Source organism: Humulus lupulus, chromosome 5 (genome assembly GCF_963169125.1).
Source record: "Humulus lupulus chromosome 5, drHumLupu1.1, whole genome shotgun sequence".
Lineage (NCBI taxonomy): Eukaryota > Viridiplantae > Streptophyta > Magnoliopsida > Rosales > Cannabaceae > Humulus > Humulus lupulus.
In genome coordinates this window covers 134785524-134802581 of record NC_084797.1, presented here as the reverse complement: position 1 = coordinate 134802581, position 17058 = coordinate 134785524, and the positions used below count along the sequence as shown (strand labels likewise).

The window sequence follows — 17058 nt, the reverse complement described above, 5'->3', positions numbered from 1 at the left end:
AGAGAAAGTTTACCTTGTTCACCATGTTGATATCAGGTTCTAAACAACCTTGTAATGACATGGACTTATATATGTAGCCTCTTATCGATTATTTGAAAACTTTGTGGGATGAAGGGGTTAGGGTTTATGATGCGTATAGGAAAGAAGAATTTAATCTTAGAGTTGTATTGTTGTGGACTATCGATGACTTTCTTGCTTGTGGAAATTTATCCAGTTTTAGTGTGAAAGGATATAAAGCTTGTCCCGTTTGTGTATAAAAAACATGCTCTGAATATTTAAAACACTCCTGAAAAGTATGTTATATAGGCCATAGGATGTTCTTAATTAGTACACATAAATATCAAACTTGGAAAAAGGCATTCAATGGTAAACAAGAGTTTGAGAAGACTCATCAACCTTTAAATGAGAGAAGATTTCTAAGATCATGTTGTATTTAGGTAAGCCTATAGTTCGTACACCTACAAAGCGTAAGGGTTGTGAGAATGCTAAGGTTGTGGAAGAGCCCAAAAGTTGTTATAAAAAGAAATCTATTTTTTTTGAGCTTGAATATTGTCAATTCTTACTTGTACGCCATAATTTAGATGTTATACACATAGAGAAAAATGTATGTGATAGTTTGATTGGAACTTTGTTTAATATTCCTGAGAAAACTAAGGGCGGAATTAAGGCTAGACAAGACTTGGCTGCAATGGGTATTCGTGAAGGATTAACTCCGAAAATAGATAAGAGACGAACATACTTGCCTCTTGCTGCTTACACCCTCACTAAAGATGAAAGAAAGGAAGTTTGTTCCTGTCTATTTAATGCAAAAGTTCCAGATGGCTATTCATCAAATATAAGGTCATTGGTAGATATGAAAAGTTGTACTCTTAGTGGTATGAAATCTCATGATTGTCATATTCTAATGCAACATTTGCTACTAGTGGCAATTCAATCTGTCTTATCTCAAAAACTTTGAGAGATAATCACAAGGTTATGTTTGTTTTTCAAGTCATTGTGTTGTAAGGTGATTGATCCTATTAAGTTACCCAAGTTACATGATGAAATAGATAAGGTCTTGGGTGAGCTGGAGAAATACTTCCCACCTTCCTTTTTTGATATAATGAATCATCTTACAGTTCACTTGGTTAGAGAATTGAGATTTTGTTGTCCCGTTTATTTAAGATGTATGTATCCATTTGAGCGATATATGAAGATTCTTAAGGGGTATGTCAGAAATAGAAGTCGCCCAGAAGGGTGCATTGTGGAATGTTATATTGCAGAATAAGCAGTTAAATTTGGTGTACAGCAGATTGGGGTAAATGAAGTTAATAATGGTGAGATTCACAGTCGTTGGGGTAGTGTTGTATGCATAGTGAGTCAAATTGAACTAGATGAAGCATATCGTCTAGTATTGCAAAATATTAATGAAATTCAGCCTTATATCGAGTAAGTTTATCTTCATAGATATAATGCATATGCAATGTAAATATGTGATAACTTTCCCAATCAGTTCACTAACAACATATTTATTTTTGAAGAGAACATTTTAATTGGATAAAGACAAAATTTCCATCAAAGTCAAGGAACCCCAAATGGTTACAAGACGAACATTATCATACTTTTAGTAGTAAAATAGAAAAAAAAAATGTATATTATGTTGATTTTTCGATTTTATTTTTAGTATATAGTAAAGTATGTTGTTTGACTAGTTTTATTTTTATTAGGTTGTCAATGAATTGAAAAACACATCAAATAATGTGTAAGACATTGTTAAGTGGATCTTTCGAGACCCTTGTCATAGAGTCATCAAGTTTTCATCATATATAATCGATGGTACACAATTCAATACTAGGGAGAGTGATACCAACAGAACCACACAAAATAGTGTCATTAGTCTTGTCGCTAGAACTATGCAAATATCTAGTGCGAAAGACAAAAACCTTGTTCAAAGTGATATGACTTTCTATGTAGTAATTAAACAAATTTGGGAGATAGATTATATCACAACTCGAGTACCTATTTTCTTTTGTGATTGGATGAAGAGTGACAGCGCCATAATATATGAATATTTTGGTTTTACATTAGTAAACCTAAATCGACTAGGGCACAAATCTGACCAATTTATAATGGTTGCACAAACAAAACAAGTGTTTTATGTTAATGATCTTTCAGACAACCAATGGTCAATTGTGCTTACAACGGCAATGAAATAATGGAATACCAAAGATGGTGATTTGCATGATATACCTATTGAAGAATAATCAATCACATTCACTTCACCAATATGTAATGATGAAATTGATGATGATGTGTTTGTTTACGTGTAATGGTTATGGTTAGGTTTATGGATTGATAACCTGATGTGATGTATAATATGATTATGTTTGTCATACTTGTCGAAAGTGATTTTGGTTTGCTTATGATATGTTTTTGTTTGTCATAATTTTGTTCTCTATATATATAACTTATCATAATAATTTTTATGTTTAGCAGATGTCAGATCCTTTCGGTGATAGTGATGAGGAGGAAAATCCTTAACAAAATCCTGATATTGAGCCACAGGAAGAGGGTGAGAAAATTGTGTGAGAAAGCACATGGATGAATAAATTGATTAAAAATAGAAGTGAAGGAGATCTTATACCTGTAACGTTCAATGAGTATGGTCAAGTAACAAATACTACAATAATTAATCGATCTTCAACGTTTAGTTCTATAGTGAGAACTGTGGTAGCCATCAACTGTAAATCATGAAACAAAGTTCCAGCAGAGACCGAAACAAAGATATGGATTTAATGAAGGTATGAACTTATTACTTCTATTTTACTTAAAGATTTTAAAATATGTTATTTAATATGATTATTATTTCAAACTTGTAGAAAACTTTTAAGTTGGAATATAGCTCCAAAAAGTAGACGATGAAAGATGCAGTAAAGATATTCAGACAATGGAAGACTGACATGACAAGGAAACATATCTACAATGCTTTAGTGAAAATACCAGATGAGTTTTCGCCTAGGAAACCACATGGATTTGATGGAATCATAAATGATGAGCAATGGTTAGAATTTGTCAACTCAAGATTAACACAAGAGTGGAAAGATAAGAGATTACAGATGCAAGAATATCAAGTAATGAACAAATACAACCACAACCTATCTAGAGGAGGCTACATGCGTGTGGAAGAAATGCTTCAACAATAGACTGGGCAACAATTATCTGATATTGATAGAGCTGACTTATGGTCGATGGGTCGACCGAAGAATAAAGAAAGAGAATTTATTGGAGAGGCAGCTGAGGTTCAAAAAAATATTGTAAGTTTTTATATATACCGTTACTTGCTATATTCATTATTGGTTTATATTTTGAACTTATATAAATCATATTTATTTATATAATTAACTCAAATTAATTCCTTCTATTTTACAAGCTCATTATCGAAACTCAATGAGGAGGGTCAATGGAAACCCGAAGGCCCTGATGATGTTTGACGAGGGCATTGGGCACCACCGAGCCACGAGGGAGTGTTCGGGCTAAAGGTCATGGTGTGTCCCCAGCATTGTTTTGGGATACTCTGAAACCTACCAACATGAAAGAGAAATCGAAAGCTGCCGATTTGGCTAGTGCTATGAGAAATGAGTTTGAGGAAAGGCTTCGTCAACAAGAAGAACGACATCATCAACAAGAAGCGCGTCTAGAAGAACGTTTTCGTAAACAAGAGAAAATATTGAGATCTTTCATGGCCCAAGTGAGCGGTTCAGGATCCAATATTGGAGTCCCACCATTTGTGCCCAACCCACCGGCACCATCTTACTATGTGCCCGACCCACCAGCACCAGCTTACTATGTGCCCAACCCACCAACGCCATCTTACTATTAGCCCGACCCACCAACACCATTTGTGCCTGAGGTAATTTCAATTTGATAGTTGAAAATGACTATGTATGTAAATGCATACACACATATATACATAATGCTACTTATTATAATGTGCATGTACCTAGTTGCCAGTTAGCTATTGGTTCGCTATCCAATATTGTTGCATTGGGAAAAATAATTGACAAAGAGTCAGGTAACAACTACCAAGTGGTGATTACTGACACTATTAAGCAATCAATGCCTCTTCCTTTTGCATATCCTGATCAGAATATGTATAGATTCATTCAGGCTATTTGGCATCCTATATCGTGGCCTAAGGAATTGGCCATCGTATCTGACGATATACATGAATAGGTGATGTATCATGCTTATATAATTATATTTGTTATTATATATTTCAATTTGTTTGTAAATTTTTTAATTATTAATATTATTTTGCAAACTTGTTCAAGTAATAACAGATCAGAACGAAAAATTTCTCCTTCAACACAATGACAACGAGAAAGAATACAACGTTTGAGTGATCCTCTGACACAAGACACTAGTCCTTCAGAACATATATACAATATCATATCTCTTTGGGATGACAACGACTGTGTCAATCCTGGCATAGATGAGGATGTATTCAGTCAGGATGTGTCAAGTCTTTTTGTATGCAAAGAGGACATACTTCAATTTATTCGAATGGAAAAGATTGGACAAGGAGTTGTCATTTGCTACATGAGGTACGTTTTTAACAAGTTTTTTAATTAACCTTTCTTATTTGATTTATTTTAACAACAAATTTCCCAAATTATTTTTTTGACTTTTTTCAGAATAGGTTGTTATATGATTTATTGGTAGAACAAAGGCGCCAAAATAAATTTTAATTTGTCATACTAATGTTGTAGCCACTAAAGGAATTTCATTCGAAAAGCGTGTTCAAGGTATATGTTCAAGCGCTGTCATCAATTAAGATCAAGTGAGCAACTTATGCTTGTCCCTTGGAACCATGAGTGAGTTCAAAAATTTGTTATTGTCAAATACTTAGTCCTTATAACATTTGCGTTGGACTTATATATAGTATTGTTTTTCTTGTGCAGTGAGCATTGGATGTTGATTATATTGGCCCCATATGCTTATTACATTTGTTGTTGAGATCCGGTGAACTCAAAACTTGAAAACCATGAAGAAATTGTGGCAGTAATAGTCAATGCTTTCAACCTTTGTCTGACCATTCTACCAAAACCTCCTGAGATTCCAAATAATATAGAAATTGTGCAACCAAAAGTAAGTAACTACGACTTTAATTATTTTTAAAATCTATACTTGAATTTTACTAATATTCTTTATATTTAGTTGCTTGACATTTTATTTAAATATTATTGTCCACACCAACCGAACAATGTGACATGTGGATATTATGTGATGAGAATGTTGAAAGATTACATTGAACATTCACGACCTGAACGTTACTTGAAGAAAGAGGTATGCCTATAAATTTATAAAAAAAGTTAACAATTTATTTATTAACAAAGTATATATAATGAAATAATAATAAGTAACTAATATATTTTATTTTGTATTTTTTGTAGCTAAACACTACGCTATATACACCAGCACAAATTAATGAAATGCGACAACACTGGGTGAACCATATGTTACCGATAGTTCAAAGTCATCGTCTCACATATTAGGATTTTGTTGTTGTTTACTTTTTCTTTCTAACTATATGTCTAGTTATCTAATCTAATATTTGTTAATTTTGTATGTTATTAACAACAAATATTACCTTTTTGTATATTTAGCTAGCTAAAACATATTATATACACATTTCAGTTTTATTAATAAAAATTTACAATTTAAATTTTCATATAATTTAGATTTTTTTAATTAACATATTTAATTCTATTTAAAAAAAATTAATATATTTAATTCTATTAATTAATATACTTGAAATAATTATTTAATTATTTTTTAATTTAAAAAAAAATACAAAAACCAATGATGACTTGCGATATGAGACATTGAATGTATACAAAGTCTTTACAAGGGAGACGTTGTAGGTACCCTATGATGACTCCCAGGGGGAGACTTTGTAGACATTCAACATCTCCCCCTAGGAGTCATCGTAGGGTGTAAATTGTACCCTCTATGATGACTCCCATGGGGAGACGTTGAATGTCTATAAAGTCTCCCCATGGGAGTCATCGTAGGGCTACTTATGATGGCTCTTCCTTCAATGTCTCCTTAGGGGGAAGATATTAAATGTCTACAATGTCTTTCCCATATAGCCATTAAACTCTTATTTTGTTGTAGTGTCATCTCAAAAATTTCAGTTGTCGATTGGGGAACTTGTATTTACACTAGAAGGGTTGTTTCAGGCTACTACGTTTTCCTTGGTCACATTCTTTATCTTGGAAATCATAAAAGCAGTCTATTGTGTCGAGATCTTCTGTTGAAGTATAATATAGGGCTATGACCAATGCAACCTATTACTTGGCTCATTTCTCTCTTAAAGGATTTTGGGATTCAACGTCACATCCCGGTTGTCTTAAATTGTGAGAACAATGCAGCCATTCACATTTCAGAAAATCTTGTTTTTCCATGAAAGAACAAAACATGTTGAAATACATTTTCACAATGTTAGAGAGAAAATTCAAGCTGGCCTCCTCAAACTCATCCACGTATCATCAAAGCTGAACCTTGCTGACTTACTCACAAAACCTCTTTTTCCAACTCAATTTAGAGACTTGTTATCCAAGATGAATTTCCAAAACGTGCACACATCATCTTGAGGGGGAGTGTTAAAAGTTAGATAATTAGTTAGTTGTTATTTTAATTGCTTAATATTTAGTAACTAACTTAGATTCATCTTCTAATTCTATTAGCCTATGTAACGCCCCGGGTAGCCAAGGCTGTTACACTGTGTGATTATAAAGGTGCAAGACTTGCTAATTAAGTCGTTTAGTTGAAAATGTGTCACTAAAACCATTATTGAACTAGGGTTAAAAGATTTTGGTCATAAAAGACACCTTTCATTTAAATAAACATTTCATACATGGATCCCAAAAGAAATAGAGTTTAAAGGACAGTTTACAAAATTTCAGGGTATATACGACTATTGGCCACTCTAAGGGAAAAATGGATATTTAAGGTTCTTCTGTTCCTGTCCATCCCTCGACCGTGGCGGCCGAGCAGCTGACTATGTATATTCCGCCTCTAGAGCTCTCCAAATCAGGGCTGATCCAACTTACCCCTTCCTTTACCTGCACCACGTAGCACCCGTGAGCCAAGGCCCAACAAGAAAACCATAACATCATAGCATAATCAATGACAATGACCAAATAATTCATTAAGCATAATCATATATTCAGCATATCATATTCATCAAATTAACATCAACAACCAAGGCATACAATAACCAAGGTCGACGCCCATAGGTCGCACCCTCTGTTTACCCCACTAACTCCGGTCCGCTTAAACCGAGCTCAGTGAATATTAAGTTGACCTTAGCTACCAATGGATGAGTCGCATCCAGTGCGCCGATATTAATTCCAGCACTCTTAGGCCGTTTATTTCATGTTCACATGGCGTAATACCATCATACAATAATGCATACAAGCATAGGGAACCCTTAGTCCCAACATAGTCATACAACCAGGTGTAGTTTTCTTACCTTTAATTCTAAGTGTTCTGATTACAAGAAATGACCCTTGAGCACGATCCCTTTCCCAAGCCCGAGCGTACACCTAGTCACAACCAAGATAAGGGATTCCATCAATAATAATTGAATAAAGGTTTCTAGTCCAAGTTCTAGCCTTTGGAACATCGAATTCCGCCAAAGACGGTAGTGGAATCGATCCCGAGCACCCTAGGTTAAGTTCCCGCACCTAAAACCTCATCAAAGACAAAAAAATGCTCTTAAGATTCATGGCCGTAAGCCCCCTATGCCACAGCCCACCTCCAACCAGAGGCCCAGCCTCCCCAAACAACAAACAGGGATCGCAGCCCTACACTCCCCGTGCTGCGACCCGCCCTTCAATTCGGCTCCCAACTATTCTAGAGGGTCGTGTCACACCAAGAACAGAGCCGTGGCCCAACCCTAGAAAAGTCACCATTTTCAACAACTAAAACCCAACCAAATTACCCCAAAATCATCCCAATAACATGATTCAACCATCACAATAGCTCCAATATGTTCCCAGCAACAAAACCTAACAGAAAGCTAGTTTAAACCTCACCTAAACCTCTAATTCAACCTTTAACTTCAATAACCCAAAAATGTCAAAACTCAGCCAAGAAGTATAGAATTTTAATGGCTAAAAGTATAATTCAAAGCTTACCTTAATTTTGACTTAATTCACAAGCAAGCAATGGGTTAATCTTCAAGTCTAGAGCTCCAATTTTGTTCTTCTGGCCCAACAATTCTTCTTAGATTCCAAAATAAGCTTGAGAGAAAGAGTTTCTAGAGGAAGCAAGAGTGAGAGAGAGAAAAGAGTCAGTTTTGGCAAAGTTATTTCTGTTTCCTTGGTTTTGCTTTATCTAACTTAAGTTAATTAAGTTAATCCCGAGGCTCGAGGTACCAAAAATGTCCCCGAGGGAAAAATGGTAAATTTCCCCAATATTCCCTCCTAAACTCTCTAAGTTCAAATATATCTCAAATTATTTATTTTCACAACCATAACCCAAATAAATATGTAATACCAAAAATACCGCTCGACTCGCCCCGAGCCAAGTATTGAGTCTCATTGTGACTTTCCCGCTAACTGGCTCCCTAGGATCGCTTCAAGCCACATGCTGCAAATATATCCACAATTATAACATATAATCACATTTATGCCCTTAACAAGCCCAAAATTACAAATATGCCCCATTTAAGCTAAACAGGGCTTACATGCATACTAATACTCATAAACATGCATTTCATATATACATATAACCATATAAGCGTGCTTATCACAGAATCATGCATTAAATCATTTAAATCACACATAAACTGATTATGCCCTGCCGGCATACTAATCAAGGCCCTTAAGCCTTATTAGTGATTTTTGGGTTGTTACAGCCTAAGCGTCAAGCTTTCTCATATATAACAGGCTTGGCTCCCTTTATATATATATATATATATAAAAAAAAGCGATTTACATAATTCTTCAATAAATCACAAGATTTTTTCCTATTATATAGCCATTGCAAAAACTCTTTACCTAAGACGTCGTAAGAATTACGCGTCAATTATATTGACTTATGGCGATACGAAAAGGTTATTTATTATAGTATATGTAAAATAAAACAAAAATCCAAAAAAAAAAATGTGTAAGTGAGTTTAACCCTTCAACTATCACTACAAAAAATCTTATTACACTACAAGAAAAAATGCTTTTAATAACACCGAAAATGTGATATCAAAACATACCATAACTCTTTTAGATGTGTTAAGACATACTATGTTATCGTAGGTCAGGGTACTTTACATAACACTTTATTATTGTTAGACAGTTGTGTTATTATACTGTCAACGATAACACAATTTCTGTGTTATTTTAATAAATAGATAAGTGTTTAATTATGTTATCTATAGTCGATTATATAACACATTTCAATACTTATAAATTTGTGTTATACTACACTTTAGTATAACACATTATTTGTGTTATATAATGAAGTTTGCATAACATAATTCTTTGCATAAAAAGTGTTATTGTAATAGATATTATAACACAATTTTCGTATTATAACACTAATTTATTCCATTATATTTTAATTTTTTTTATATAATTAAAATTAGCTTTCTAATATATACTAGCATCATCAAATGAACTTGATTTTCAAATAACAAAAAGTAAAAACATTCAACATTGTATTAACAATCCACAAATTAGTTTAAAACATTCAACACTGTCATCAACAACAAAATGTTCTTTAAGTATTCAAGGAGTCTTAAATATTCAACATAGTGAAAAGTAACTACTTTCAACACAAAATATTCTACAGCTGCCCAACACAAAGCCTTCAAAATTAAGTATCCTTTTCTACTTCGCTTGTCACATCTGCAAAATAAACAAAGAAATATTTTATTGTTATTATCTAGCATCACAAATTACTTCAAGAAAAATGCTATGAAAATTATATCCAAGAAAGGACACCACATACAAAATAATGAATTCACAACTACACCAAAGCAAACAAAGAAACTTGGTCCACATAAAATATTCAAAACTAAGTGTTCGACAACTTCGTCTGAAAGTTGATGTCTTAGATTGTGACATTTGTTGCATGGACAAAGAATCTTGGTTGGAAATCCAAGATTCGTCATGGCTGTCTTAACAAACTCCCTAGCTTTTTGCTCATATTCCACCGTTGCTCTACAATTTTAGAGCATACGTCAATAATCAAGCACTGACACTTAAACTTATACCCAAAATAAACTATATGATTTTGGTTACTAACCTGTTAAGATGGATCCAACATTTATCCATCTCCAATGAATTTGAATTTGATGTTGTTCTCTTAATAAAATATTGTTTTTTGTCTGGGTTTAACAACTGTTAGACAAGACAATCACATTATTTGCGGTTGTAATTTCAGGGTCATGACAAGGTCATTAACACGCATGCTTTTAAAAGAAAACATGCCTTGGTTGAATTTCAGGTCATCTTAAAAGAGAATTTCAGGTCATACCAATTAAAAAGATCCTTTTCTTCAGTTAAATATCCTATTTTTTCTATTTATCCTATGAATGATTAAAAATGGAAGAGTTCCTTTATTTTTGCTGAGTTTAAGAAATTTTTAATATTTTTTCATTTCATTTCCTCTGATAGAAATTGCAATAGGTAGTAGGATCATCAGAGTTTAAGGGGGTCTTCTTAGTATCTTTTGAAAATAGCAAGCAGCTTATGTTTTAGATCATCTGTATTGTTTTGGGGTTAGTTGCAGAAGAAGAAGAAGAAGAATGTACCCTTTGGCCAATCTAATATACCCTTTGGATGGGAGAGGTACAGGGATGTTTTAGATCATCTGTATTGAATTCCATGGATGGGAGAGGTATATGGTATAATATACCCTTTGGCCAATCAATTCAAACAAAGTCATTAAAGATGAAAATAAAGCAGGTGCCAAGAGATACAAACCAGCAAGATTTAACAATTAAATTTATTTTTTCTTTCTTTCTAATGATTAGTCATTTTTTCTTAGCCACAGTGGATTCTTCAATGTTAAGCTTCTTTTAAAATTCGCATACTTGATTAGGCTTTTCAATTTGTTCCCCTGAAATACTATAAGACTAATTGATATATTTATAGTGTGATGAATTAGTCCAACAATCTCTATTTCTATTTGGGTAAACATATATTTATATATTATTAATTGCTTTTTTGCTTGTTTATTTCTGTTATTGGTAATATAATGAATCAAGTGCATATATATATATAGTGTGATGAATGAGTCCAGCAATCTCTATTTCTGTTTGGGTACAGGGCTTATGGATTGGTTTGATATGTGGTCTATCATGCCAAGCAATCACACTCATGTATTAGGGCCTTTAAACATATTAAGTGTACTATAATAACTTTAAAAAAGATACATAAATTGATTTATATCTTAAAATAAGAAAAGTGTCGAGTTACATTTGCTTTGGTTTCAATACATTCTGAATATTTATATATATAAATATGTGTGCTCTTTCTAATTTTTTGTGGGTTTTGTAGGTATTGATTTATGATTTGAAGACATAAGTGCTTCTACAATCCTTATTGTTATAGGTATGTTTACTCTCAATATATATATATATATCTTTATATATGGATGTGTTTTCTTTGGCTTTGTTTGTTTTTCATAGACCAGGTCTTCCTTGACCAATCATGTTTTAATATATGAGTTGTAATATAGTTTTCTTATTTATAGAGATTACAAATACTGATTAGATTATATAGTTTTATTGTTTTTAATAAGGTTGTTATACTAATGAACGAAGTGGAGTCCATATTCATAAATCACTTTGGCAAAAAGAATGGAAATGAAAAGTTAAATTAAAAAACAGAATGATGATATTTCAAGGTAGAGGAATGATATGATTGTCCAATTTTTCTGTATTTGTTTCTGATCTTAAAGAATTGATTGATAAAAATATAGTTACAATGGTTCCCATGAAACAAAGCTTATTGTTCATGTTTATAAATTAACATTTTTTCGGTTTCTCTAATATACATGGTTTGATGATCTTTTACATATATATGCTTTCAATTATTAAATTTGTTAAAGTAATCATTTTTATGGGAATAGTCTACTAGTACTTTTAGCTTTATAATTGTCAACAATTGATTATTAACAAAAATAAAATTAATATGCAAACCACTAAGTGAAGTTTAAGAAGAGTGTAGCTACACCTACATCCACTAAGTTAATACAAATTAGACTAACTCAAATTACCAAACATATCGCAAGTGTAGTGCTAAAGCATCTCAGTGTTTTTGACAGCAAAAAGTTTCAACACAACTTGAAAATTAGGTTAGATAGAAAGCACGTATGTTTCTCTAAAACTCAACAGAAAGGTTTTCAATAATGGTAAATTTTCTTATAAGCTTATAATGGTAAGAAGATGTTAGCTTATAATTCTAGATAAAATCTGACATCATTTCCCATATAAAAGCTTACCTAACTATCTATCAATACCAAGTAAAAAAATTCAAACAACACACAATAAGTTTTCATCCTTATATCACCGCAACACACAAACAAATTTTCCAAAACCTACTTCTCTAAGACACACAAGTTTTCAACCTTCCGTTATCACCGCAGCACACAATTTTAATCTCAGAACCTAATTATCTATGAATGAATATTTAAGATATTCAAACTCCTCTAACATTCGTATGATATTAATAAAAGAGTTAAGAGAACATACTTCCGTACCTCTTGCTATTAATAATCAAGTTAATTAACTTTGCTCCTTGCCAATTCGATCCACACCCAAAGGAATATAATCAATACCTAAAAGATTAATACAAAATTAAAATTAAATGATAAAATAAAACCATAAAATTCATGAAATTACTTGTTACGAGTCTTAAAATCATAAATTATATTCATTAATGGTACAAACTTAACATAAAGAAACATATTCCAACTCAAATGTCCGAAAAAATCATCATTTTCATTATCACCATCATTTCCGCTCATTCTATCTTAAATTCAGCTACTAAAATACTAAAATAAACATTATTTCAGCAACTTAATACTAATAACAATGCTGCTCTACTATATTATGGTAGCCAAATAATTTAGTTGCATAAACCTTCAAAGATACTGATTATAAATAGTTCTCTAGCATATGAAATTGGTTGAAAACTATACACCTAAATATGCTAACTTCTAGCCTTCTAGTACTCATTTAGCAAGCCAAATTGTATTATTCAAACTCATTGGTAGAAGAAAGAATATCATAGCAAATAATATTTAACCTTAAATAGATAATTATCAACTGTATTAAGATGAAAGTATTAGAACTCAGCCCTGCTTTATCAAGGTGAGCATTACATAGCTATCATTATCAGCTTTCTTTGTTTAATATAAAACTGCATTTTTAATTTTTTTTTGCTCATTCTACTCTCATGGCTTGCTAAACTTCTATGGTGTATAATTTCGATAAACTTCTTCATGAACAGAAGTTTAATGAAATTATTCACCATAGAAGAATTCTACTATCATTTCAACTGGTTTCTAAATAATCTAAATTAGAAATTTAGTACTATAGTTCTGAGAGATGGAAATTAAGAGCTAGAGAGACTAAAACCAAAATTCAGGAACAGGTTAAAACTGAGCAAAACTGGGGAATGCAATCTTCAATCTGAGAATCAAGTACACCTTGCTAATTTTTATTTTCTCACCATAAAATGTTATGATTCAATTGTTGAATTATATCCATTTCAACTTTTGAAGTGGCATTAAATCACCAAAAACTAGAAAATAGCCTTAAAACCCCACTAATGACTAAGACACCCAAAGGACTAAATCTAAACTTTTCCAGCCACATGTAAGTGGGACAAAAGGAATGTTTCTAAGCCGATGCAGCAACAATGTCTCAAAATGGGTCATTTCACATCTCTTAAATGTCTAATAATTTGTATTCTGGGTAGCTCAAACAAGCTATAAAGAGCATGACCATGACCATGTATTTAGACTAAGTTCTATTTAGTTGGAAATTTAAACAAAGCTAAGTGAAAGTTTTATTGTGCTACTATATATAAACATGCTTGTATCCACTAGAAACACATATTTCTATGTCACATTACAATAACAATGATAATAATATATAGATATAACCATATGAGCTTAATCTTGTTATTTAAATTTTTTTCGTTTGTTGCAGATTTATGGCAAAAGAAAAAACACTTATTAAAGTACAACATCCCTTTGAAACATGAGACTTTTATATGTTCTTGATAGTTCTCTCCCGCATAACAAGATATTATTATTATTATTATTATTATTATTATTATTATATATGCCAACTTATAACGAAATAACAACTGTAATTGGAGGGCTTCAATTTTAACCCCAACAAGTCATAAGAAACTCATAAAAGAGAAACAAAAACAGAACACCACAATAAACTAAGCTACTAAAACCAACATCAGGTGTGCTTTATGTTCGAAGCCACTGCCAAAAAAAAAAAGAGAGAAAACACAAAAAAGTATAGTTTAAGCATAACTAGTAATCCATATACATATATGTATATTATATATATATATATCACTATGCATCTCCCTAATATTTAAAAAGAAATTCTTAGCATCTTTCTAAGAGTGCTTATTAAGCATCTCAAGAAAATTAAACTTTCAATTAGTAAAGATTTATTATGTAAAATTTCATTCAACTTCTGTGATATAACTCTGTAAGTCTCTACAATTAACCATGGATTAGCATGATAATGGTTTGTAACCAGGTTAACTTAATGTGTCTTAGTCAACTCTGCACCTATTCTTGCACTCACATTCTTTTAATTACTATATTAGAAGGTAACTATTAATAATAATGATAAGATACCTCTCTTTAATATAGTTAGAGTTGGAGAAGTAAATAGCAGAGTCAACTCTGATGATCAAAACTCTAGGAATCTGCCTTCCCTCTGGGTATTGCAAGGTGTTCCTGTACACACTAGTCCTTGGTAGCTTTCCCCTGTTTATCCAATTGCCGGAACCCAAAAATACTTCTGGTTTCTTTTCCCCTGTTTATCCAATCCAAACAAGGTAGAGAAAAATTAATTAAGATTGAAAATATAATGTCTAAGTGGAAGAACATTTTAATTTATAAACAATAAAAGTTGAAGAGCCATATGGGATTGCTCTTACTATGTGTTTGGCGACAAGGAGAAAAGCCAAGAAAGCGACCCCTATAACTATAGTTTGCCAGTTCCACTGTAAAACAATGATCAATTGATTGAAAAATGTTAATTTATGACCATAGCTAAAAGCGTACCAATAAAAAGAGAATGGTAAAATTAAATTTTTTATTTTTACCCCATGGTGGGCTGAATTAAACACTGAGCACAAAATAGAGACAATATTAGTCTTCTTTATGAAGAAATTAGTCTTCTTTGTGAAGAAATTCTTTTTTATATCTGAGATTTTGCATTATGCATAATGTGTACCAGTAGGCTTGCAAGTTTTTAAAGTGTGTATGCATATGTATCGTTAATTTTTATAAGATATGAAAGTTCCTGAAGTAAATTGACAGGGAAATTTACACATAATCACACCAAGCCCACACACTTTTATCTTAAATATTTTAACAAACTTCAAATGTAACATTAAAAAAAAAAAAACAAGTGCATCAGATGAGGTCTGGACTTAACAGAGCAGCAATGTGTACTACTAAAATTAATTTTCTTAAAGAAAGGTGTTGTTGTAGAAAGTAAGCAGTTACCAATTCATCATTTGGAATAGCATCCTTTAGAAGACGAGGATCATCAAGTACATCATGACTGCTCTTGATTTTTTTCTTTGCAGCTACTAGTTCCTTCTCCTTTTCTTCAGCTTCTTCTCCAAATGAAAGTAAATTCAACTTTCTGAATTGTACACATACAGACCACAGTTAGCCAAATATTTTGCACCAGACAGGCAGCTAATTCTTATATGATCATAAATATGTTCATCAAATATTACCAGACACAAACAGACAGGCAGCTAATTCTTATAAAACTTATTGCATTCTCAACTTCCTCAGAAAATACCTAATTAAAAATCAATCAACAGAAACAAAAACAAAAAAAAATCGATAACCCAAATTAAAAAAAAAACATGTCTAGAATCCCCTAAATACAATAACAAATCTAAAAGCTCTAAAAATCACAATCAAAACCTTGGCTTACCAGAATTTGGACTTGGCGCCGACCTCATTGGTGGCCCAAAGCCTCATCAGACTCAGTAGGGAGAGCCCTTCCCACAACCTGGTACTGGTGGAACTGCAACAAAGAACCATTAATAAAAAAAAAACACACACACACACAGAAAGTTATCACTTTTCTCTAAAATGAATTATATCTTACCTGTTATATTAATGCCTATGTAACAGGATTTCATATGTTTTAATGGTATTTCGTATGTTTATCAGAGTGATTGGAAATAAATAAGTTAAGTTTATTAGAACTATTGACATAAATCCAATAATTATTCATTCATCAGTTGCATCCTTTTACAAAAGAAAGTACTCAGCAATTACACCTTCTCATAAAAAGTAAAAACAAAAACTTCCAATAGTTACAACTTTTCACACAATTCTAATCCAAAACAACACAACTATATTCTCATTAGTACAATTATTTAAACCCCATAATCATCCTCATCAGTTCTCCATTGTTTTTAACGGTTCATCCTACTTTGAAACAAACAAAAAAATTAGAAACTGAGATTTATTTAGAAACACTTCATAATTTTAATAATATAAGAATCATCTTCATCAATTAAGAAAACTTATTCCATTCTCTTAAATATTTTTCTTAGGTTTTTGAAGCAATTAAGTGTGATACAATATCTGAAGCTTCCAAGGAACAATTCTAAGGTTAGTTCAGTTAACTATGGTTATAGCATCTAAAATTTAGTTCAGCACATAGGCCTAATTAAATTCTGTAATTTGCAAAGAATTTTTCACTTGTAATTTGAATGCACATCATCACCACAATCATGAGATCAAACAAGAAATTTGAAAGAAAAAAAATTGAGA

General features: G+C 32.0%; 1 long non-coding RNA gene across 1 annotated transcript; it reads right to left on the bottom strand.

The window, feature by feature from the left end:
• Window positions 1–15187: 15187 nt before the first annotated feature.
• LOC133780623 (uncharacterized) lies at window positions 15188–16645 on the bottom strand. The gene is made up of 3 exons (XR_009869456.1): window positions 16208–16645; window positions 15763–15904; window positions 15188–15254 (listed from the first exon to the last, which is right to left on the bottom strand). It is a non-coding gene; the product is annotated as an uncharacterized LOC133780623 (long non-coding RNA).
• Between the last annotated feature and the right edge of the window lie 413 nt (window positions 16646–17058).